This window comes from Lissotriton vulgaris, chromosome 8 (genome assembly GCF_964263255.1).
Source record: "Lissotriton vulgaris chromosome 8, aLisVul1.2, whole genome shotgun sequence".
Classification (NCBI taxonomy): Eukaryota; Metazoa; Chordata; class Amphibia; order Caudata; family Salamandridae; genus Lissotriton; species Lissotriton vulgaris.
Window position 1 is genome coordinate 1,265,905,147 of NC_141696.1, and position 22,779 is coordinate 1,265,927,925.

Here is a 22,779-nt window from a genome sequence, read left to right on the forward strand (position 1 = left end):
CCTACTTGTACCGCATATTGCAAACCATTTAATACCTTTACTGTGTCAGAAGTTATACATGCACACTTCTTTCATTCCATCTACTCATCTCCCACTTTCACAATTGTCACTCTTATAAATTTCAAACAATAGTGCTGCTCGTTTTTTAAAGCTAAGGTTGATTCTCTCATAATGTTTCTTCCTTCTGTCACACATACTGATTTCGGCCATGCGCTCTGGACGCAGACTAATAATGAGTTGCCATCTCATTAAACTTTGAACTGTGTTTTCCAGGTTGTGGCATGTGGATATCCTACCAGCATTCTTCCACCTTTGCTTTTCACTCTTTACCACACACTTTCACCATCTTCATACACTTCACGATAATCATCCTGTTCAATCTCCCCTCCATGCAGTTTGTCTCCGGGCGGCAGAAGTAAGATATCGGATGGTCCAAATCGTTCTTTTTTTAAGCTTAACTCTTTCCGATCTGTGGTCCCTTGAATCTCATTGTCTGTTAATACAGTCCAGATAAAACCCTCTCTGGAAAGCTTTACTCTGCTTCTATCATAGTGCTTCTTGTGACAAAAACCTCTGGGCATCTTGAGTATTGATCTGCCAGCACTTCATGTACCCTTGTACCCCGCCTCCAACAACTGTATGTTTTAACACATTCATGACAACCCTGTCCCACAGCATTGTTGCTAATTCTGCATGTTTCAAATTCTGTGTGTAGATCTCAGTCTTGTCACCCTCTGTACATTTGCTGCGGTCTGTCACTGTAGTACTTAGGGACACACTCATCTGTGACCACAGGTTCCACTCTGCTCATTGCAAGCTAGTCCTAAGTGAGCAGCATTCGCTGCAGACAGTAGCATCCCCTTTGTTTCCATTGGTGGATCATCAAAGCCAGTCTTCAACTCCATCCCCAGGACTTGTTTGTAAGCTTGAAGAAGGCCATGAATGTGTTCCATATAGCAGCTTTACAGTATCCCTTGTTACCAGATTACCTTTCCACCATAAATGTTTTGGGCCCGGTAAGTGTCTGCCGTTCTGCACGCACAAGATGGCATATGGGACCCTAGAACCACACTCGTCCTTGTCACCCACATGACAAGACCACTTCGACACACAAGCAGTAATTCCAAAACTAGTCTTTGTTAAGATGCAGTATCCAGGATCCATTGTTGTGAAGAAGTGTAAAGTTAAGTAACAAGATTATTTTCCAAGGCTCTGTATCTGGGTAGGTTGTTCCCTGTTGGAGGAGAGTATAAGCTTTAGCCTCCGTGTTGGAGCTTCCTTGGAGATACCCACACAGCTAATCATCTGGTCCACATTGGAGGTGCTGATAGCCTGATTGTAATGGAGTCCGCATGACGGTGCTGGATTGGACTATGCTTGGAGCACCAGCCCCAAGGTAAAGCATAGATCTAAATCTGAAGGTGACACTTGCTTTTCAACACCTAACACTGGCAATGCTCCCGAGTATTCCAGAGACACCACCATACAGAAGACACTTTTATGGTGTCTCTGAGGACCTAGGTCAGGCTCACCAGTTTGTTCCCAGATGTCCCTGGTACATCAAAGATACAAGAATCTGCACAAGCGGTCTAAACATAAGCACCAATGTTGTTGGATAGTGGAGTTGCTTACATGTCTGTGTTGCGTCCATTAAAACCCCCTGCAAGCATCAGATACCCACCTGGCCCCCTTAAAGATATTTTTCCCATGTTTCAGAACGTTTTGTAGGATAACATCTTGTGTAGAAATCTCCATTGGACCCCTCTAGCCAATTGCACCCTGTTCAAAACCAGTTACATCTAGTCGGTCAGTGATGGTTCATCACTGCACCAAGAATCCAAAATGAAGGCATCCTGAGGGATCACCAGTTTGCTCTGCAAAGATAGCGGACTTAATCCATCACAATTTTATAAGATGGTGATGAAATTCTTTCAGAGGTGAAATATATTAAAGGCAGCCCATTAAGACTAATGACAGTTTAAAGAAAGAGCATGGACATTGGTTTTAATGCTGCTGGGGCGGTGTCATTGAGGCTCGCGGATGGGACAGGACTACTTTACTCAGATTATAGTTTCCGTTAACTATTGACTGGGGTGGGCCACGTAAACCCATTTTTAGGTCTGGCTTTAGCCATGACCTTTTGATTTTACTAAAATATAGGTATAATATTTTTTTTAAATGACAAATTTGTGCAATATCCCTATAACTCGCTGACTTACGAGCGAGGAAGGACCGGCTTCTCTCAGCTGAGACCCTCAGCCAATCATAGTGCAGGCCGGGCGGAGTTTAGGCTGCCAGCGGCTATTTTTTTGCAGACCGCAGCGCAGGAACTGTTCTTTGTTTACGATCCCCCAGCTCGCTGTGCGCTATTGCTAAAATCTGTGTTGTGCTAATTTTGAATTTGTATCTTGGAAATAAATGTTTGTTTTTTTTAAATGACAAATTTGTGCAATATCCCTGTAACTCGCTGACTTACGAGCGAGGCAGGACCGGCTTCTCTCAGCTGATTCCCTCAGCCAATCACAGTGTAGGCGGGGCGGAGCCTAGGCTGCCAGCAGCTATTGCCGACCGCAGCACGGGCGTGCCGGTGGCGCGCCAAAGGCAAGCCTGTCTGCGCCTGTACGGAGCCTGGGGCCTGTTACTATGCCCAAAATGCTATCCACTACAGTACCACTGAACTAGTGGCGCTGCACAAACAGCCCTCCACTCTAAACACCCTGACTCATTCTATTTTAAAATCTTTGGGGATCTTGCAGCTCAGAACTACATTCCCTTAATTAACTACCTCCCAAAGAGCAACTTCTTTCCAGACTTTGAAGCACAATGGCACTCGAAAGCTCTCTGTCATATACCTATATACCCGCTCTCTGGTCAAGCACCAATTAGACATTTTTTTGTTGCTCAAATTTGAAAAAACAGACTTCCTTTTACTCACAGAAACCTGGTTGTATCAGGAATCCTCTCCTGACATCTTAACTGCTCTCCCTTCTGACTATTATATCATTCAAGCTAACCGCCCTCAGTGGAAAGTGGGCAGAGGAGTAGCTATTATTACCCGCCATGATTGTAAATACTCCACGCTTCCCTCTTTAGTTCTACCCTCTGTGGACAATCTAGTGCTCAAACTTGAATGCGAACCGATCACGACACCGCTGGTTTGTGTCCTACTTTATAGGCCCCCGCTAAGGATGCCCCTGTTCCCTCATTCCTTAGGTGAACAGGTTGCACACCTAGTCACCACCCACGGGAAGGTCATGCTGATTGGCGACTTTAACTATTGAGCCAATGATTCATCGGGCGGTCCCCAATCGGCCGAATTCAGTGAGTAACTCTCTGGACTAAATCTGGTGCAACAAGTTACCACGGCCACTCACAACAAGGGACATACCCTTGATCAGATCTGGACTGTTAATATAGCTATGTCCCCCGTATCAGTATCACCATGCACCTGGTCTGACCCCCATATAATTAAATTTACTATTCTTGACAATTTCCCTATTAAATCATCTTGTCAAGGAGGAGGCACCCGCAGAAATTGGAATATAGTTGAGAAAACATTATTCCTTGATTCACTTGCTAACTCTCTCCACCCTATCAACTCCTCCATCAACCAGACTGACGAGCAGCTTACAAGCTGGATGTTGGCCGCCAGCAATAAATTTGCGCCCCTCAAAGTACATGCCCCCTGTCGTCATGACGCTCATAAGTGGTTCTCTTCCAGGGGATCCTCATCAATAGTCATAAGCACTGAATATTCCCGCCCATGTGCGGGACCCCGGAAACAATATAAAAATATAAATGTAAAAACACATATATCTCGCTCCACATATATGTACGTACATATATTATTTTACTCACACCAATGCAGCTCCAAAACTGAGGCTAAAACAATGTAATCACATGTACATGTACTGCAATTGCTAAGGAAACAAAAAAACACATTAGGTCAAATATCCCTTGAACTTTGTATTTTAATGAGTAAAACCACTCATAAATCCTGAAAATTGCTAATAAATAGACCTTGTTAGCACTCAGGCTGCATTGTAAAACAATAGCATAGAAAATGAAACCATTTTCAACAAAAACTGGCACCGTGCCTTTAAGGCAGCCATGACCCCAGGCTTCCCATCATGCCTCAGGGGTGACAGTTAGGTCAGTTGTTCTTTCCGGCTCCTTCAGTCAGGACCCTGGTGAAACAGCTCCCTTTCTTTTTTGACTTTGTCAAAAAATATTCCTATTAATCTACAAATTTTGCTGTCACTCGACATCTTTTAGACTTAGGGTGTTACTACTACCTTTTTTAGGCTTAAAAAAGGTAATTTTTCTGTCAAAATGCCTTCCTCTTTGACAAATGCCCTTCATGTGGAAGGAAAATGGCCAAGACTGACACTCATTCAGTGTGTATCCTGTGCATACCAGACTCTCATTCTTCAAAAACCTGTGAACACTGCCAGGTTTTATCATCCAGAACTCTTAAAGACAGAGAGAGAATTCGCATTTATGGACTTTCTGAGAGAGGAAGATCTCCCAAGAAGCAGAAAAGTCGCATGGCGCGGTTGACGTCGAGAGAAGTCCCGACTTGTTCACCTTCAGCGTCTGGATCGGCGTCGAAGAAGCAGTCGGCGGCGACGAAGAAGACGTCTTCAGCGTCGAAAGGCAAGGTACCTCCGCTACAGACAGCATCGAGGGGTAGGTCGCCGTTGAAGCAGAGGAGCTAGACGGCGAGCCAACCGGCGTCGAAGCAGCATCGTCATGCTGTGACGTCGAGGCATTCTCCGTCGACGCCTGGCCACCGGCGTTCGACGTCGAGACAACCTCCGTCAACGACTAGTCGTGGTCGTTCGACGTCGAGGGAGCCTCTGTCGACACATCATTGATCGACGTCGAAGCAGCCCACGTTGACGCCTAGTCAACGGCGTTCGACGTCGAGGCAGCCTCCGTCGCAGTCAGTCCAGCATTCGACGTCGAGGCATCCTCCGTCGCCCCCAGAGCATCAGCGTTCGACTTCGAAGCAGCCTCCGTCGTCATCGAGCAGGCAACCTTCAACGGCGAGACGCTCTATGTCGAAGGACAGTCATCGACACTCGAGGTTGAGAGAACATTCGACATCAGAGCAGTGGCGCTCGACGTCGGAACATCCTCCGCTGACACACAGGAGATCGGCGTCGAGGAGATCACGGTCGACGTCGAGAGGGCGTCCAACTGTTCGGCGTTCGACGTCGAGGCAGCCACCGTCGACCGGTCAGCGGAGATCCAGGGAGCGGGACGACTCGAATTCAGGGAATGTCTCCCCTACAAGAACACAGGAGAGGTCACCCTTGAGGCAGGTGGTGCAAGAGATGGAGGGTCAATCATTGGACCAGCCTCCGGCTCTGAGGTCTCAACAGGGTTCCCCAAGATCAGCATCAGCTGCGGAGGTGGAACAATCACCGATACAGGATCCTCCCGTCAAAAGGAGAAGGGTCTCGGATGAGAGAGGTCGGTCGAGGTCTCCCTCTAGATGGTCTCTGGTGAGCCTGTCCTCATCCTCCTCGGCATCTCGAAGTGACAGATCTTCGGATGGAGAAGTCAGCTCTTCGGATAGGGAGAGGTCCAAGTCCCCTGCAAGGTCGCAGCAGGAACAAGCGGATCAACCTCCTCCTACACGTTCGCCAGTGAGGGATCACACCCAGAAATCTCCTCCTGTTCGTCTTATCCCAAGGTGGTATAGACCTCTTCACCACTGGGCCAAGGAGAAGGAGACGGTGGATCGGTTGAAGGCGTATCGAGATCAAGCCTCCCGCCGCAAAGAGCGGTCTCGTTCTAGAGTGCACTCAAGTAAGAGAAGATCTAGCCACAGGGAGCGATCTCGTTCTAGAGCGTGCACAAGTAGGAGAAGATCTAGGTCCAGGAGCAGAGGGCGGACTCATAGTTCTTCGAGTTCATCGATGACCCGCTCTCACAGGAATTACTCTCCGACTCTAACTGACAGCCCACAATCGAGAATATCTCCAACTGAGGATATTTTCTCGTTCCAAGACCTCTTGGGCAGGGGAGCCCTGAAGCTAGGAGTGCCTATGACGGCTCCGCAGGTCAAGACGAAGGTCATCTTCGAAACCCTGCAGCTCAGATCGGCACCCAAACCTTTATTGCCGTTGGTCCCGGGTATCATGGATCCAGTGAATGAAGTCTTCCTGACTCCGGCTACGGTGAAGTCTGTCCCAGCTAGGATTCTCAAGAAATATCGCTCTCCTGAAGAGGGATCCTCTGTTCCTCAGGTCCGACCCACCGCCAGATTCAGTAATCATTGCGGCGGCTAAAAAATCCAATGCGGTGGCCTCCTCATCCATGGTACCGCCGGATAATGACAGCATGTTACAAGACTCATGGGGGAGAAGAGTGTGTAACACCTCAGCCTCTTTCCTCAAGGTCTCCAATGTGGAAGCTCTATTGGGCAGATATGATAGATCTCTGTGGGACTCGCTTCAGAGGTTTTCTGCAAAACTTCCTCAGGAAGATAGAAAGGACTTTGAGGAGATTCTGATGGAGGGCAGTCAAGTCTCCAATCAGATTATAGGGGCGGCGGCAGATGGAGCTACTCTGGCTGCGCATGGTTATGCGCATGGAATCACAGCGTGGAGATCCTCGTGGTTGCGCCTAACAGCATTGAAACCCGAGGCTCAAGCCAGAATACTAAACCTTCCTTTTTCTGGCACATCTCTCTTTGGGGCGAGTGCTGATGAGGAGATGCAACGGATGAAAACTGAGTTAGACACCCTTAAAGCCGTGGGGCTTGAAAAGAAAAAGGAATTCCGGAAGAAGTTCCGTTCTGACATCAAGGGCTCTTCGAAGCAGAGGGTTCAAACCCCTCACTGGTAGAAGGGCCAGAACCAGCAAGGCCAACAAAAATCGTAATATAAAGGCAAGCGCAATTCCAAAGGAAACGGGAATCAGCGCCAAGGCAACAGCTTCAATAAGCCTCAGTAGAAGCAATGAGTCTTCACTTCCCCCAGCGCCGTTGTCCACTCCAGTGGGGGCAAGCATTGCACATCACAGGACAGAGTGGCAGGCCATTACAAAAGATCAATGGGTGTTGTCTACGCTGCAGAATGGGTACTGTCTTCGTTTTCATCGTCTACCTCCACTCGTTCCTCCGATGCCAACGTCAAGCCACCAGCTACAAATGCTAAAGAAAGAAGTAGCAACACTCCTAGAAAAATCAGCCATCGAGAGGGTGCCGGTGGCTCAAAGGGGGAAAGGAGTCTATTCGAGGTATTTTCTGGTCCGAGAAAAGGGCCAAAAAGCGGAATACAGGCCCATTCTGGACCTAGGAACACTCAATCTACATGTCAGAAAAGAAAGGTTTTGCATGTTGCTGCTTCACCAAATATATCCACATCGCAGGAAGGGGGATTGGATGTGTTCGCTGGACCTTCAAGATGCATACTTTAATGTCCCGATACGGCCCGATCACAGAAGATTCCTTCGATTCCGGGTGGGGACCTCCCACCACCAGTTCAAGGTCCTACCGTTTGGGTTGAAGTCGGCCCCCAGGGTGTTCACGAAGTGTGTCCCAGTGGTGGCGGCAGCTCTTCCTATACCCATACCTAGACGATTGGCTGTTGAAAGGTCCTTCTCCAGACAACGTAAGGAATCAATTCCAGACCTGCATAGCACTCTGTCAGCGTCTAGGCCTGCATGTCAACTAAAGCAAGTCTGTCTCCCAACCCACTCAGAAGATTCACTTCCTAGGAGCTCTGCTAGACTCCGAGGTAGGAAAAGTGTTTCCTTCGGAGGAGAGACAGTTTTCGATAATGCTCAAGTGCCAGCAAGTTCTTCGCAACAGGACTCAAAGTGCGAAAGATAGCCTCCCTCTTAGGGTCGATGGCTTCATGCATCTTCTTAGTACCGAACGCCAGACTTTGGGTGCGTCCTCTTCAGCAGGATCTGGAGGACAAATGGGACCAGCGATCAGATCACTTTGTCAGAGGTAGCTCGAGCTTCCATCCCGTGGTGGACAAAGAAGCGAACATGCAGGTGGGAGTTCTCTTCCATCAACCTCCTCCTGCACAAACGATCATCACAGACGCGTCTTTACAAGGCTTGGGGGCGCAAATGGGGCCTCTGCCGGTGCAGGGTCTGTGGTCTTCCAAAGAAAGCACCTACCACATCAACTTGCTGGAATTGAGAGCAGTCCACCTGGCCCTCAAAGCGTTCCTTCCCTCGCTTCAGGAGGCAATGGTTCTAGTACAAACGGACAACACCACCACGATGTACTATTTGAACAAGCAGGGAGGAACACGCTCAAGGACTCTTATCACTGGAAGCTCAGCACATCTGGCATTGGCTTCTGGCTCGCAAGTTGTCTGTTCAAGCAGTCCACCTCCCAGGAGAGCAGAATGTGAGGGCGGACGCACTAAGTCGGCACTTCGAAGACAGAGAGGACTGGGTTCTCAACGACGAAGTGCTAGAAGACATTTTCCAGTCTTGGGGTTGTCCTTCCATAGACCTCTTCGCGGACAACGTAAACAGAAAATGCCCAAGCTTCGCCTCAAGGTTCTACCGACCAGGAACGAGAGGGAATGCTCTTTTGATCGACTGGTCAGGGGAATTTGTGTACGCCTTTCCACCCCTTCCGCTGATCCCGAAGGTGGTGAGCAAGCTGAGCCACTTGTGCACAACAATGATCCTGATTGCCCCCGACTGGCCGAGACAATGGTGGTACACGGACCTACTTCACCTGTCAGTGTCTCCTCACAAGAGGCTTCCATGCAGGCTGGACCTGTTATCTAAGATGAACGGGAGGATTCACCATCCCAACCTTCCGTCACTGAACTTGACAGCATGGCTCCTGAGGTCATTCAGTACGGCCATCTAGGACTGCCACAAGACTGCATGTCCATTCTGAGAGAAGCACAACGTCCTTCCACAAGACACTCTTACGCATGCAAGTGGAAGCGGTTCTATATGTGGTGCATGCAGAATGGTCATAATCCGGTGAAGGGTCAGGAAGAAGCAGTTCTTCCCTACTTGTTGTACCTGGCTAAAGCAGGGGTGAAGTTTAATTCCATTAAGGTGCATTTAGCCGCTATAACTGCTTATAGGCGATCACCTTCACAAACCTCTTTTTTCCAGTTGCCAAGGGTAAAAGATTTCCTGCAGGGTCTGAAAAAGGTGTACCCTCCTGTACGTCCTCCTTCTTCTCCCTGGGAGCTGAACCTAGTACTATCAAAGTTGATGGGCCCTCCTTCGAAAAGTTTTGCATGTTTCTGCTTCACCAAATATATCCACATCTCAGGAAGGGGGATTGGATGTGTTCGCTGGACCTTCAAGATGCATACTTTCATGTCCCGATACGGCCCGATCACAGAAGATTCCTTCGATTCCGGGTGGGGACCTCCCACTACCAGTTCAAGGTCCTACCGTTTGGGTTGAAGTCGGCCCCCAGGGTGTTAACGAAGTGTGTCCCAGTGGTGGCGGCAGCTCTACGCCGCAGGGGGGTCTTCGTATACCCATACCTAGACGATTGGCTGTTGAAAGGTCCTTCTCCAGACAACGTAAGGAATCAATTCCAGACCTGCATAGAACTCTGTCAGCGTCTAGGCCTGCATGTCAACTAAAGCAAGTCTGTCTCCCAACCCACTCAGAAGATTCACTTCCTAGGAGCTCTGCTAGACTCCGAGGTAGGAAAAGTGTTTCCTTCGGAGGAGAGACAGTTTTCGATAACGCTCAAGTGCCAGCAAGTTCTTCGCAACAGGACTCAGAAAGTGCGAAAGATAGCCTCCCTCTTAGGGTCGATGGATTCATGCATCTTCTTAGTACCGAACGCCAGACTTCGGGTGCGTCCTCTTCAGCAGGATCTGGAGGACAAATGGGACCAGCAATCAGATCGCTGGGACGATCAGATCACTTTGTCAGAGGTAGCTCGAGCTTCCATCCCGTGGTGGACAAAGAAGCAGAACATGCAGGTGGGAGTTCTCTTCCATCAACAACCTCCTGCACAAACGATCATCACAGACGCGTCTTTACAAGGCTGGGGGGCGCACATGGGGCCTCTCCAAGTGCAGGGTCTGTGGTCTTCCAAAGAAAGCACCTACCACATCAACTTGCTGGAATTGAGAGCAGTCCACCTGGCCCTCAAAGGGTTCCTTCCCTCGCTTCAGGAGGCAATGGTTGTAGTACAAACGGACAACACCACCACGATGTACTATTTGAACAAGCAGGGAGGAACGCGCTCAAGGACTCTTATCACTGGAAGCTCAGCGCATCTGGCATTGGCTTCTGGCTCGCAAGTTGTCTGTTCAAGCAGTCCACCTCCCAGGAGAGCAGAATGTGAGGGCGGACGCACTAAGTCAGCACTTCGAAGACAGAGAGGACTGGGTTCTCAACGACGAAGTGCTAGAAGACATTTTCCAGTCTTGGGGTTGTCCTTCCATAGACCTCTTCGCGGACGACGTAAACAGCAAGTTCAAGAATTTGTGTAGCGCACTACTCACCCAGAGGGTCTCAAGGCGCTTGAGGGAGGGGGTGCATTATTTATCGAATAGCCAGGTTTTAAGTTCCTTTCTGAAGGAGATGTGGTTCTGTGTAAGGCGGAGGTAAGTGGGGAGAGAATTCCAGGTCTTGGCCGCCAAGTAGGAGAAGGATCTTCCTCCCATGGTGGATCTGTGGATGCGCGGAACTGCGGCGAGGGCTTGATTGGAGGATCTTAGTTGGCGGGTGGGTGTGTAGAAGGACAGTCGTGTGTTGAGGCATTCGGTCCTAGTTTGTAAAGGGCATTGTGTGCGTGGGTGAGGAGACGGAATGTTATTCTCTTGTTGACGGGAAGCTAGTGGAGGTCTTTCAGGTGACCGGTAATGTGAGCTTGGCGAGGGATGTCCAATATGAGTCTGGCTGATGCGTTTTGGATGTGTTGGAGTTTTTTCTGTAATTTGGCTGTGGTACCAGCGAAGAGGGTGTTTCCATAGTCCAGTCGGCTAGTGACCAGTGCGTGGGTGACAGTCTTTCTTGTTTCGGTGGGGATCCAACGAAAGATTTTCTTGAGCATACGAAGTACGTTGAAGCAAGAGGATGAGACGGCGTTGACTTGTCTGGTCATCGAGAGGGAGGAGTCTAGGATGAAGCCTAGGTTACGAGCGTGGTCTGTGGGTATGGGTGCCGTGCCCAGGACCGATGGCCACCATGAGTCGTCCCAGGCAGAGGGGGATGATCCTAGGATGAGGACTTCCGTTTTTTCTGAGTTGAGTTTTAGGCGGCTGACTTTCATCCATTCGGCTACTTCTTTCATGCCTTTGTGAAGATTGGTTTTGGCGGCGGTAGGGTCTTTGGTGAGGGAAAGGATCAGCTGGGTGTCGTCAGCGTAAGAGATGATGTTAAGGTTGTGTTGTCGCGCGATGGATGCGAGGGGACTCATGTAAACGTTGAAGAGGGTGGGACTGAGTGATGATCTTTGTGGTACTCCGCAGATGACTTCGGTGGCTTCTGATTTGAATGGGGGGAGTCGGACTCTCTGGGTTCTCCCGGCGAGGAACGAGATGATCCAGTCTAAGGCTTTTCCTTGTATGCCGATGTTGCTGAGGCGTTGTATGAGGGTGCTATGGCAGACTGTGTCGAAGGCGGCGGAGAGGTCGAGTAGGATGAGGGCAACTGTTTCTCCGTTATCCAGAAGCGTTCGGATGTCGTCTGTCGCTGCAATGAGGGCGGTTTCGGTGCTGTGCTTGGCTCGGAAGCCGGACTGTGAGGTGTCGAGGGAGTTGTTGGATTCAAGGAAGGCGGCAAGCTGGCTATTGATGGCTTGCTCAATGACGTTGGCAGGGAATGGGAGTAGGGAGATGGGACGGTAGTTCTTAAGTTCAGAGGGGTCTGCTGTTGGTTTCTTCAGGAGGGCGCTGAGTTCGGCGTGTTTCCAGCTTTCTGGGAAGGTAGCGGAGTTGAAGGAGCAGTTGATGATATCACGGAGATGGGGGGCGATGATGGAGTCTGCTTTGTTGAAGATGTGGTGGGGACAGGGGTCAGTTGGCGAACCTGAATGGATGGAGTTAATTAGGCGGATGGTGTCTTCAGTGGTGATTGGGTTCCAGGCGCTAAGGTTGTTAGAGGGCGGTTTGGGTTCGGAGGTGGGTGGAGTGGGCTGTTCATTGGAAATGTTCTCAAAGCTGTTATGTATGTCGGCTATTTTGTTGTAGAAGAAAGAGGATAACGAATCGCAGAGGTCTTGGGAGGGAGTAATGTCGTTTGAGGCTGCGGTGGGGTTGGTAAATTCTTTGACGATGTTGAATAGTTCCTTGCTGTTATGGGCGTTGTTGTCGAGTCGATCCTTGAATGCTGATTTCTTAGTGGATCGGATTAGTTGGTGGTGTTTGCGGGTGGCTGTCTTGAAGGTGGTCAGGTTGTCATTGGTTGGGTTTTTTCTCCATGTTTTCTCGAGAGTATGGCATAGTTTCTTGGATTTCTTAAGGTAATCGTTGAACCAGGGGGCCTTTTTGCTACCCTGTTTGGTTTGGTGGTTTTTCAAGGGTGCTAATTCGTCAACGCTGTGAGTGATCCATTGTATGAGTTTGGTGGCAGCTTGGTTTGGGTCCGATGAGAGGGCGGGAGCGTTTTGTTTGAGCGATGTGAGGAGTTGGTCGGTGTTGATTTTGTTCCAGTTTCTTCGCGGAATAGGTTGTGGGGGGTTGTGGGTCGAGGTGGTTTTGTAGCTGAAGTGAACACAACTGTGGTCCGTCCAATGGAGAGCTGTGGTGTGATCGAAGGAGATGTGCTTGCTGGAGGTGAAGATTGGGTCGAGCGTATGTCCGGCTACATGGGTGGGAGTGTCAACAAGTTGTTTGAGTCCGAGGTTTGCCAGGTTGTCTAGGAGGGTGGTGGAGTTGCTGTCGTTTTTATTTTCCAGGTGGAAGTTGAGGTCTCCCAGTAGAATGTAGTTCTCAGAGGTGAGGGCATGTGGGCTGATGAAGTCAGTGATGTCTTTGTTGAATTGTGTGCGGGTTCCTGGTGGTCTGTAGATGAGTGTGCCTCTAAGTGTGGTCCTGGGGTCGGTGTGGATCTGGAAGTGAAGGTGTTCGGCGGTCGCGAGGTTATCGTCGGAGCTGGTTGTGATTCGAATGGTGTTCTTGTGGACGATGGCGATGCCTCCTCCTGTTTGGTTGGTGCGGTCTTTACGGATGATCTTGAAAGTGTCCGGGATGGCTATGGCGATGTCGGGGGCTGATGATGCGTTCATCCAGGTTTCTGTAAGGAATGCGACGTCCGGTGATGCAGTATCGAGTAGGTCCCAGAGTTCAGTGGCGTGTCTGTGGACCAAGCAGGTATTCAGCAGGATGCATTTCAGGTGGTTAGAGCCGGAGTTGTGTTTTGAGGGGGGAGATTTGGCATGGGTGCCCAAGCTTCGCCTCAAGGTTCTACCGACCAGGAACGAGAGGGAATGCTCTTTTGATCGACTGGTCAGGGGAATTGTGTACGCCTTTCCACCCCTTCCGCTGATCCCGAAGTTGGTGAGCAAGCTGAGCCACTTGTGCACAACAATGATCCTGATTGCCCCCGACTGGCCGAGACAATGGTGGTACACGGACCTACTTCACCTGTCAGTGTCTCCTCACAAGAGGCTTCCATGCAGGCTGGACCTGTTATCTAAGATGAACGGGAGGATTCACCATCCCAACCTTCCGTCACTGAACTTGACAGCATGGCTCCTGAGGTCATTCAGTACGGCCATTTAGGACTGCCACAAGACTGCATGTCCATTCTGAGAAAAGCACGACGTCCTTTCACTAGACACTCTTACGCATGCAAGTGGAAGCGGTTCTATATGTGGTGCATGCAGAATGGTCATAATCCAGTGAAGGGTCAGGAAGAAGCAGTTCTTCCCTACTTGTTGTACCTGGCTAAAGCAGGGATGAAGTTTAATTCCATTAAGGTGCATTTAGCCGCTATAACTGCTTATAGGCGATCACCTTCACAAACCTCTTTTTTCCAGTTGCCAGCGGTAAAGGATTTCCTGCAGGGTCTGAAAAAGGTGTATCCTCCTGTACGTCCTCCTCCTCCTCCCTGGGAGCTGAACCTAGTACTATCAAAGTTGATGGGCTCTACTTTTGAGCCCATTCATAAAGCTACTTTACAGCATATTTCCTGGAAAGCGGCTTTTTTGGTAGCGATTACGTCAGCCCGTAGGGTGAGCGAAATTCAGGCTCTCTGTACAAAGGAACTATATACAGTGTTTCATTTGAATAGAGTGGTGCTGAGAACGCACCCTTCTTTCCTGCCGAAAGTGGTGTCAGATTTTCATGTCAATCAGTCGATCTCTCTGCCCACTTTCTTTCCCAATCCCTCTACTCCAGCTGAGAGGGCTTTGCACTTTTTGGACCTGAAAAGGGTTCTAAAGTTCTATCTGGCAGATCCAAGTCTATTCGGCATTCTGATCAGTTATTTATTAACTATGGATCGATCAGAACTGGTCATGCAGCATCGAAACGTTCCATTTCCAGATGGATCGTTTCGTTTATCAAACTTGCTTACCAATTGGCGCAAAAACCTCTGGGGTTTACCCCTAAAGCGCATTCCACTAGAGGTAGAGCTGCCACGGCGGCTTACCTGCATAATGTGCCCATGTCTGAGATTTGTAAAGCGGCGACCTGGAGGTCTGCCAATACATTTACCAGACATTACTGTCTAGATTCTGACACAAGAGCAGATACCCAGGTGGGCCAGGCCTCCCTGAGGAATCTGTTTAACAGCTGAGTTATTGGCTGTTATGATTTGGTTGGGTCATGTACTTCTCATTTACCTGCAGGTGGTTGATGGGCTTGCTATTCTATTCAGCGCTTATGACTATTGATGAGGATCCCCTGGAAGAGAAGGATAAGTTATTTACCTGTAATCCTAGTTCTCTTCCAGGGGTATCCTCATCAAAGTCATAAGCAACCCATTCGCCTCCCCAGGTAAATGAGATTCGGTACTATTACAATCTTATGGTTGAGCCCTGTCTTCAGGGTTATGCAAAGAACAACTGACCTAACTGTCACCCCTGAGGCATGATGGGAAGCCTGGGGTCATGGCTGCCTTAAAGGCACTGTGCCAGTTTTTGTTGAAAATGGTTTCATTTTCTATGCTATTGTTTTACAATGCAGCCTTAGGGCTAACAATGTCTATTTATTAGCAATTTTCAGGATTTATGAGTGGTTTTAATCATTAAAACACAAAGTTCAAGGGATATTTGACCTAATGTGTTTTTTTGTTTCCTTACCAATTGCAGTACATGTACATGTGATTACATTGTTTTAGCCTCAGTTTTGGAGCTGCATTGGTGTGAGAAAAATAATATATGTACGTACATATATGTGGAGCGAGATATATGTGTTTTTACATATATATTTTTATATTGTTTCCGGGGTCTCGCACATGGGCGGGAATATTCAGTGCTTATGACTTTGATGAGGATACCCCTGGAAGAGAACTAGGATTACAGGTAAGTAACTTATCCTTCTCTGACGAGCTAAAAAAACAGAAATTAGTCTTACGGCAACTGAAAAGAACTTGGAGACGCAACTATCTTCCAGAGGACAAACGCCTCTATATAAATGCAACGAAAATGTATAAAAATATCATCCTGACCGCCAAAGCAACATATTTCTCCTCTAAAATTGTGTCCACTTCTAATCGTACAAAAGAGATTTTCTCCATAGTAAACGAGCTATCTAATCCTGACAAAATCTCTATCAAGCCCGTCCCTTCGCAAAATTTCTGTAATTCCTTGAACTCCTTTTTTATAGATAACATTGCAACAATAAAGGCCAGCATTCCAGTCTGTAATAATCTGCTGCTCAGCCCTACTGTCGCCCAAAACCACAGCACCTTTACGCAATTTCCAAGAATCAATGAGCCTGCTTTTGAGGACTTGCTTTCTAAGGTCAAGACCCTCCAGCATCTTGAAAGAAATCTTCACTACACTTCCCAGTCCTGCACTTCATCTCCTGAATCAGTCATTATCCCAGGACACTGTCCCCGTGACCTTCAAGGAGGCCGTTGTCATTCCCCTCTTGAAGAAGCCGGGGGCTGATCCTCAACTGCTAACAAACTATTGCCTCATTTCTCTCCTTCCCTACCTTGCTAAGGTTCTGGAAACTTATGTCACGAGATGCCTTACTGAGTTCTTAGAAGAATCTGAATTCCTTGATGCCAATCAGACAGGGTTTCGCCCGGCTCACTCCATAGAGGCAGTGATTCTTACAGTTTTAGTCACTCTCTGTGACAAGGTCCACGGAGGCTCTCTGCAGGCTCTTGTCCTGCTTGATCTCTCCGCAGCCTTTGACACGGTGGACCATAATTTTTTGGTCGATCGTGTCAGAGACGCGGGAATCACGGGACCTGCCCTTGGCTGGATTATCTCCTTTTTGGAGAATCGTTTACAGGCAGTTAGTACAGCGCCATTCATCGCTCCCAGAGTAAGCATCTCCTGCGGAGTCCCCCAGGGCTTCTCGCTCTCCCCACTGTTATTTAATCTGTACCTCCTACCTCTTGTCCGAGCCTTTAAAGAATGCAAAATCTGCAATTATGCAGATGACGTCCAACTCCTCTTTCCAATTAGTAACTCCTCGGAGTTGGTCCACACTTTCCAATCTACCATGCTGTTCATTAGTCAGTGGATGAACTGCAATCATCTTAAGCTCAATCCGGACAAGACGGAGTTAGTTCTTACCGGCGGCATTACTAAGAACCCCTGGGGCCCTCATTTCTGGCCCAGGGAACTTGGCCAACCTCCCTCGCCATCGACTTCGGCCAAGAGCCTGGGGGTCATCATCAGCCAGGACTTCACGATGAAGGCTCAGATAGGGTTAGTGATCTCCACCTGCTTTTTCCAACTCAGGAAAATAAAAAAGGTCTGCAGGTTCCTTACCTATGAAGCTTGAATTCAGGTGATTCTTGCAATGGTTATGTCTCATGTTGACTACGCCAATTCACTTTACTATGATATTCCCCTCTATCTTTCCAAACGTTTACAATTGGTTTAAAACTAGGCGGCTCTTTTGCTTGTTCATCATCCCAGACATCTTCATGTTACCCCCTCCTGAAGCAACTCCATTGGCTTCCAGTAATCCAGCGCTGCGCCTTCAAGGTTGGGTGCCTCATTTTTAAGTCCCTCAATGGGAAAAGTCCTAAATTTGTGAACAATCTTCACAAGCATGTTCCCACACGTAACCTTCATTCAGCACACAAGCTACTTCGGTCTAGCCCTTCCTACAGATTAAAGCGCACTGATGGTTCCAGGTTTGCTGTTCTGGCCCCCATGTTTTGGAACTCTCTCCCCTCCGAAATACGCCTCTGTACCACTCTCCTCAGTTTTAGAAGCTGTCTCAAAACTTGGTTATTTCGTCAGGCTTTCTAATTGCGCACTTGGACTCTGGTTCTAAAACATTGCACCGCCAAGAAACCTCCTCGGTGTATGTGCGCCTTACAAATCTATATTAACATAACATAACATAACAACATAATATAGTTACTTATGGGTGCTTTCATCCGCCTCTCTTCATCCATTGACCATTGCGGTCATTCACATTTTGCTTCCGCCCACTACAGCGTACAAAATGGGGCAGTGTGTCTGCCTACTTATGCCACTGGATAACTTCACTTTGAGTGACTGCATTTTGCTCTTTCTCAAGGAGCACATCAGCACACATGTAGGTTCCTAGAGTGCTAATGTTTTTTTCACTTAATAATTACTTTAGTGTTGTCTTTGTGTTTAGAGCCTGATGTGATAGGACACCTTTAATGTATTCACAGGACACATTCCAGCTTTATCAAATTCTGTCTCCAGCTAATCCTATAAATCCCTGTGAGTTGCCTTGTTTATCTGACTGCTGCAATTTCAAATCAGCTCACTTGAACTCTGAATATAAGCTATTCAGTTTGCTCTATCAATCTTCCCAACCCTAACTTTTTTTCTCTTTCCTTCTTTCTTTTTTGCCTTCCTTTTCTTTCGCTTCTTTCTTTCCTTTCTTTGTCTTCTTCCTTTCATTATTTCTTTCTTTTGCTCTTCTTTCTTTCGCTCCTTCTTTCTTTTCTTCGTGCTTTCTTTCCCTCTTATTTTGTTGCCTTATTTCTCAAAGGCAAGAGGCTGTCCGTCAGTACTAGTCCAATTGACTTTTCTACATCTGTGTTAGCCAATGCCTTTTAATTTGACTAAAATTAAGTGCAGTGGCGGTTTTACCATTAGGGCGTTTGGGCGTTGCCCCACCTATAATTATCAGGCAATTTATTCGAGCGGCGCGTTAATAAAAGTTTTATAAATTAACGCGCCGCTCGAATAAATTGCCCGATAATTATTGCCCTGCGGCCGTGGTGTGTGTCATCATGGACATGGACAGTATGCACTGTCTGACACTGGGTGGCGCTGGACTGACTGTGCCGGCACAGTGCGCACTCACTGCGCATGTGGTGTTTGCCCGGCAGGGCTTCTTTAACTAGCAAACTATGTGGATTTCAAAAAAACAACCGATTAGGGGTTTGCCTGCCTAATGCAACGCACCCCATTGCTGAAAAAACGAACGACGTTTTTTTAATGCTCAGCCCAATCCTGATGCTACTCTCTTTAGAGAGCAGCTCTCCTCTAAAGAGAGCAGCATCAGGATTGGCTACTACTGTGTCTCGGCAAGTTGGCAGCCATTACTAATTAGTCTAGGCGCCAACGGGACCCCAGAGCAGAGATGGTGCGGACCCGGTCAAGTGAAGACAAGGTAAGTTTTTTATTTTATTTATCCCCAACCCCCTGGCCCCCACTGTGAGCGAGCCGTGTATTCAGTATTGGTAGCAAGTTTGCCTTTGATGAGCAGAGTGCTAGCTAGATAAGTGAAGGCAGAATTGTTATCTCCCACTTCTACCCGGGCAATATTTCCGGGAAAGCAATGGGTCTCGAAGGTCCTTTATCAGATGTTGAAGCATGTTTGGAGATTGGTTCAGCTTTTGTTGTTTAATTCGAGTGGTGCTTATCTGGTTTCTAGTCATACTACTTTTCGCAGAAGCATAAAGCCCACCGATCTGCCTTTCTGTGTTTTTGTGCTAGTGACTGGCCCAGCTAAGAAGCAAAGAAGGTTTTTTACATAAAAACAAACATACACTCGCTGCGATTACAAAACAGTTCTGTTGTCGGTCTGTGTTATTCCAAACTGAAAATACTGCATCTCTCCTCAGCGCTCACTGGCTGGCCTGGCACCCGTTCAGCAGTTACATAATGAGAGCTGGGATTAATGGCGATGCGTGCACAGTGTGGCGAATGACGCCAGCCCTCCAGCCCAGGTCGGCTGCCCTTTGTTCCTCTCTGGTATTCTTTGCTGTGCCTTTGTATCGCTACTGACCGGGGTGGAGCTCAGTGCGAGAGTTTACTGTCAAAAGTAGATTGGGGGATCCCCCACACATGCAGGCAGAGCTATGGAGCCGAGGCTGGTAGGGCTCGAGTTTTGGAGGGGAGACCGACGAGGTGGAGCTTTGCCCGGGTTGAGTCTTTAATATTTCGGTTGCCTCGTTCAGTGTTTAAGACTCGTGGGTCCGTCTAATCTTCCCTTTCTTTTAATTCCTCTCTATTTCTCATGTTTTACAAGCTACACGGACTGCAGTTTATTAATTAGTTAATTACGTTTTACGGACTGCAGGAGCATTCATTCGTATTCCATCGGTGGGCTGCAATGTTGGAGAGCATGGTTAGTGTGGACAGCGAGCTGTAGTGAGTGAGCGTCAGTATTATTAAGTGACAAAGACAGATGAATTCAGGTGTCAATGTTTCAGTGACGAACCGTTACGCCCTACCACTTTCAAATGTCACCAGCCGCCTATTACATACTTGGGTATAGGGGTTTTTAGCCGGACTTCATCCATTAGTCTGTGATTATGTCATTCACATTTTTCTTTCTCCCACTCCAGCATGCGTCAAAGGGCCGAGTGTCAGTCCACTTCAGCCACTGGCTGACTTCAATATTACTTATGACATGCTGTCCTTTCACAAGGAGCACATCCACACACAAGGTAGTTTCCTTTAGTGCCAGGGACTTTCATGGTAGTGTCTGCTTTTTTGAGACCCCAAAAACATGTTTGCCTTTAGTCTTTTTTAAATTAATTTTTTTAATCGACGAGGGCCTGGCACCTTCTTGAAAAAAAAAACTTTACAAAATCCATGTAAAAAAAAAAAAAATTTGCCAAAAGGCTGGCGACCAATGCCAGAGCTGTTGGCTCTGCCAGTGCCTGTACCTGCTTGTATTATGTCAGTGACAAGGAGGGTTCCCGATTGATCGATCTGCAGTGTGTCGTACAGTAGCAGACAGACAGACAGACATCATCATCAAGACTGCATTGATGACAGACGTGCAACAACATGTTGGCTTCATGGTCACAAAATTGGAGGCTCAGTGAAAATGACATTGATGTATGCTAATTAGATAAGATCCTGATTTAAATGTGGGCCGAAAAGCTCACCCAAGCAAGAGATTTGCTTTGCAGTGTTGCTTATGGGGTTTATCCTAGCAGTATGTGCGCTGCCAGTACTTTAAGAGGTGATGTAAGGGCCCAAAGATGCACGAATACTGACTGTTGACATTATCTGATCCCTAAGCGATCCCCTTTTGCATACTCGAGGGTCCTCGCGGTTTCAGCTTGAAGAGATAAAGCAAGCGACCGCTGAGTGGAAATAATTCATAGTGGAGACGTTAGTGACTCCTTGGCAAAGATGGTTATCGCTGTTGTTGTATAGTTAGTCATATCCGGAGTGCGGGTGCCATAATGATATAAGGGATGTCCGTGTTTGTGAATGCGCATTTCAAATTCTGAACGAAGTAGTAAAAATAATTCATTGAAACGCGCGTCGCTAACACGAGTCTGCCATCTAGTGGAATCTCAGCAGATTTCACTTTGCTGCGTTGGTGAATTAAACGATATAGACGGTCAAATTTGACACGATTATAAAGAACATTAGAATGGGAAAGGACGACAAATTTATTTTTTTATTTTTTTGTTTTATATTTCGTGGAATTGTAAGTTTATTTGTGAAAATACCGGGCCTATAATATGCAATCCACCTCTTGGAACTGAGGACTCGGAAACCGTGCTTTCTCATTCGAAACGGTGATACTCCCAGAGACTCGTTATTCACCATAATATTACAAACTAGGTGAAAACGAGCAGTCACCCACCCCGCTGAAAAGCTGCTCAGCCGACGTATAGAATATCCAAGAACGATCACGTAACAAGACAGTGGAGTACCTGGAAAGGTACACCCTTAACGACTTCCGCAGGGCCGGCTCTAGGCTCATGGTGGCCCTGTGCAGGGAGCGTAGGTGGGGGCCCCGGAAGAGGGGGTCCGGACGGGGCGGAGCTCAGGCAGGTGTTTTAATAATACGTCCAGAAAAGTCGTTAGATGATTATCACCCCTCGCCCTCTTGCGCTCGTCCTCTCTGCCTCGCCCTGTTCCCACTCAACGCTGCCCCCTCCATCTCGACTATATATGTCTCGCCCCTCTCTCCCTTGCTTCTCTCCAGTTTGTTCCTGTTTCTCCTGTGCATTTAGCCCCGTTCTCTACCTGGTCTCTTTTTCTTCCATGTTCATGTTTTAATTACTCTCCTCATTGCACCCCACCCCGTCGGTTACCTTTCTCTCTTCCCCTTACGTCCTGTTTCCCCACTTGTTTTCTTTCCACCCTTCTCATGTGTCTCCCCAGTTTCCCCTTATCCATCACTTGCCTTTCTCTCCCACGCGTCGCCTGTCCATGTCCTTCTAAATGTCTGCACTCACAGTTTCCTAGGGTTTCTTCCTCTCGCCTCACCACCAGCCTCTCCAGTTCTACCGTTACTCCATATATACAGTGCTTTAAATGGGCCGGTACTGCCCGGTATGGAGTACCGGCACTTTTTTATTTTGAAAGGGGCACTACCGGTACCGTTTTAAAAGAAAAGCAATACTTTGCATTGGAGAGTACCGGCACTTCTCACAAAACAAGCAGATACTCTGGTACCTGCACTTCTATTTTTCCTTTTCAAGCACTGCATATATTTCCCTTTGTTTTATCAAGTCTTCTGCGTATTCATCTTCTTCCCTCCCATGACTTTTTCTCCAGTTTCATTCTGCCCCAGATCCAGTCCCCCCTACCCCTATCCACGTGTCTCTTGCTCCTCCGCATGTCTCGTCTACCCAGTGTTCTCTTCTCACCCACTCCATCCTGTCTGTTTCTCTCTCCTGGTCATCCCATGCGTACATCTCTGATTTCCTCCCGTTCTTTAACGTCACCCCGTCTTGTCTCTTCAACCTGTTCATCTTCCTAGTCCTTCTTCTCTGTTCATGCTCACCCTTCTCTCGCTCCCTCTCACTGTCCCTTTTTCGTATCTTACCTGATATCTCTCTGTCTTCTCACCTACTCGGCCCCGTTTTAGCTTCCCGCTGTTGAGACTCCTCGAGCCACTGTTTGTAACCCTCATCTCTACTGTATTTGTACACGTGTTTCAGATACACAAGTTTAGTTAAAAAAATCCCAGTTATTTAAAAACAGCCTGTGCGGCAACTGGCAGAACGCTTAGAAGTTAGAATGAAAATTGTGGTTAACTAAAAAACAGCAAGAGGCACAAAAATACCGATGAAATATACTCCTGGGAAGAGGAGCCTGATTGGAATTGCCCAGAACGGATATACCCTCCCCTAACTCTGCTAGCTGTCAAGTTCAAGTTTCATTGTCTGTTCGACTCGAGGCCTGCACTGTCCCACATTGCACAACAGTGCCTGCCTGTAATATTCACAGATTGATTCAAATTTGAAATTAATTGTACTGTCAGT

The 22,779-nt window shown here is 47.8% G+C and overlaps 1 protein-coding gene across 2 annotated transcripts in view; it reads left to right on the forward strand.

The window, feature by feature from the left end:
• Positions 1 to 22,779, forward strand: part of MTMR6 (myotubularin related protein 6) — a 439,692-nt gene that overhangs the window by 269,995 nt on the left and 146,918 nt on the right. The window lies entirely within an intron of this gene.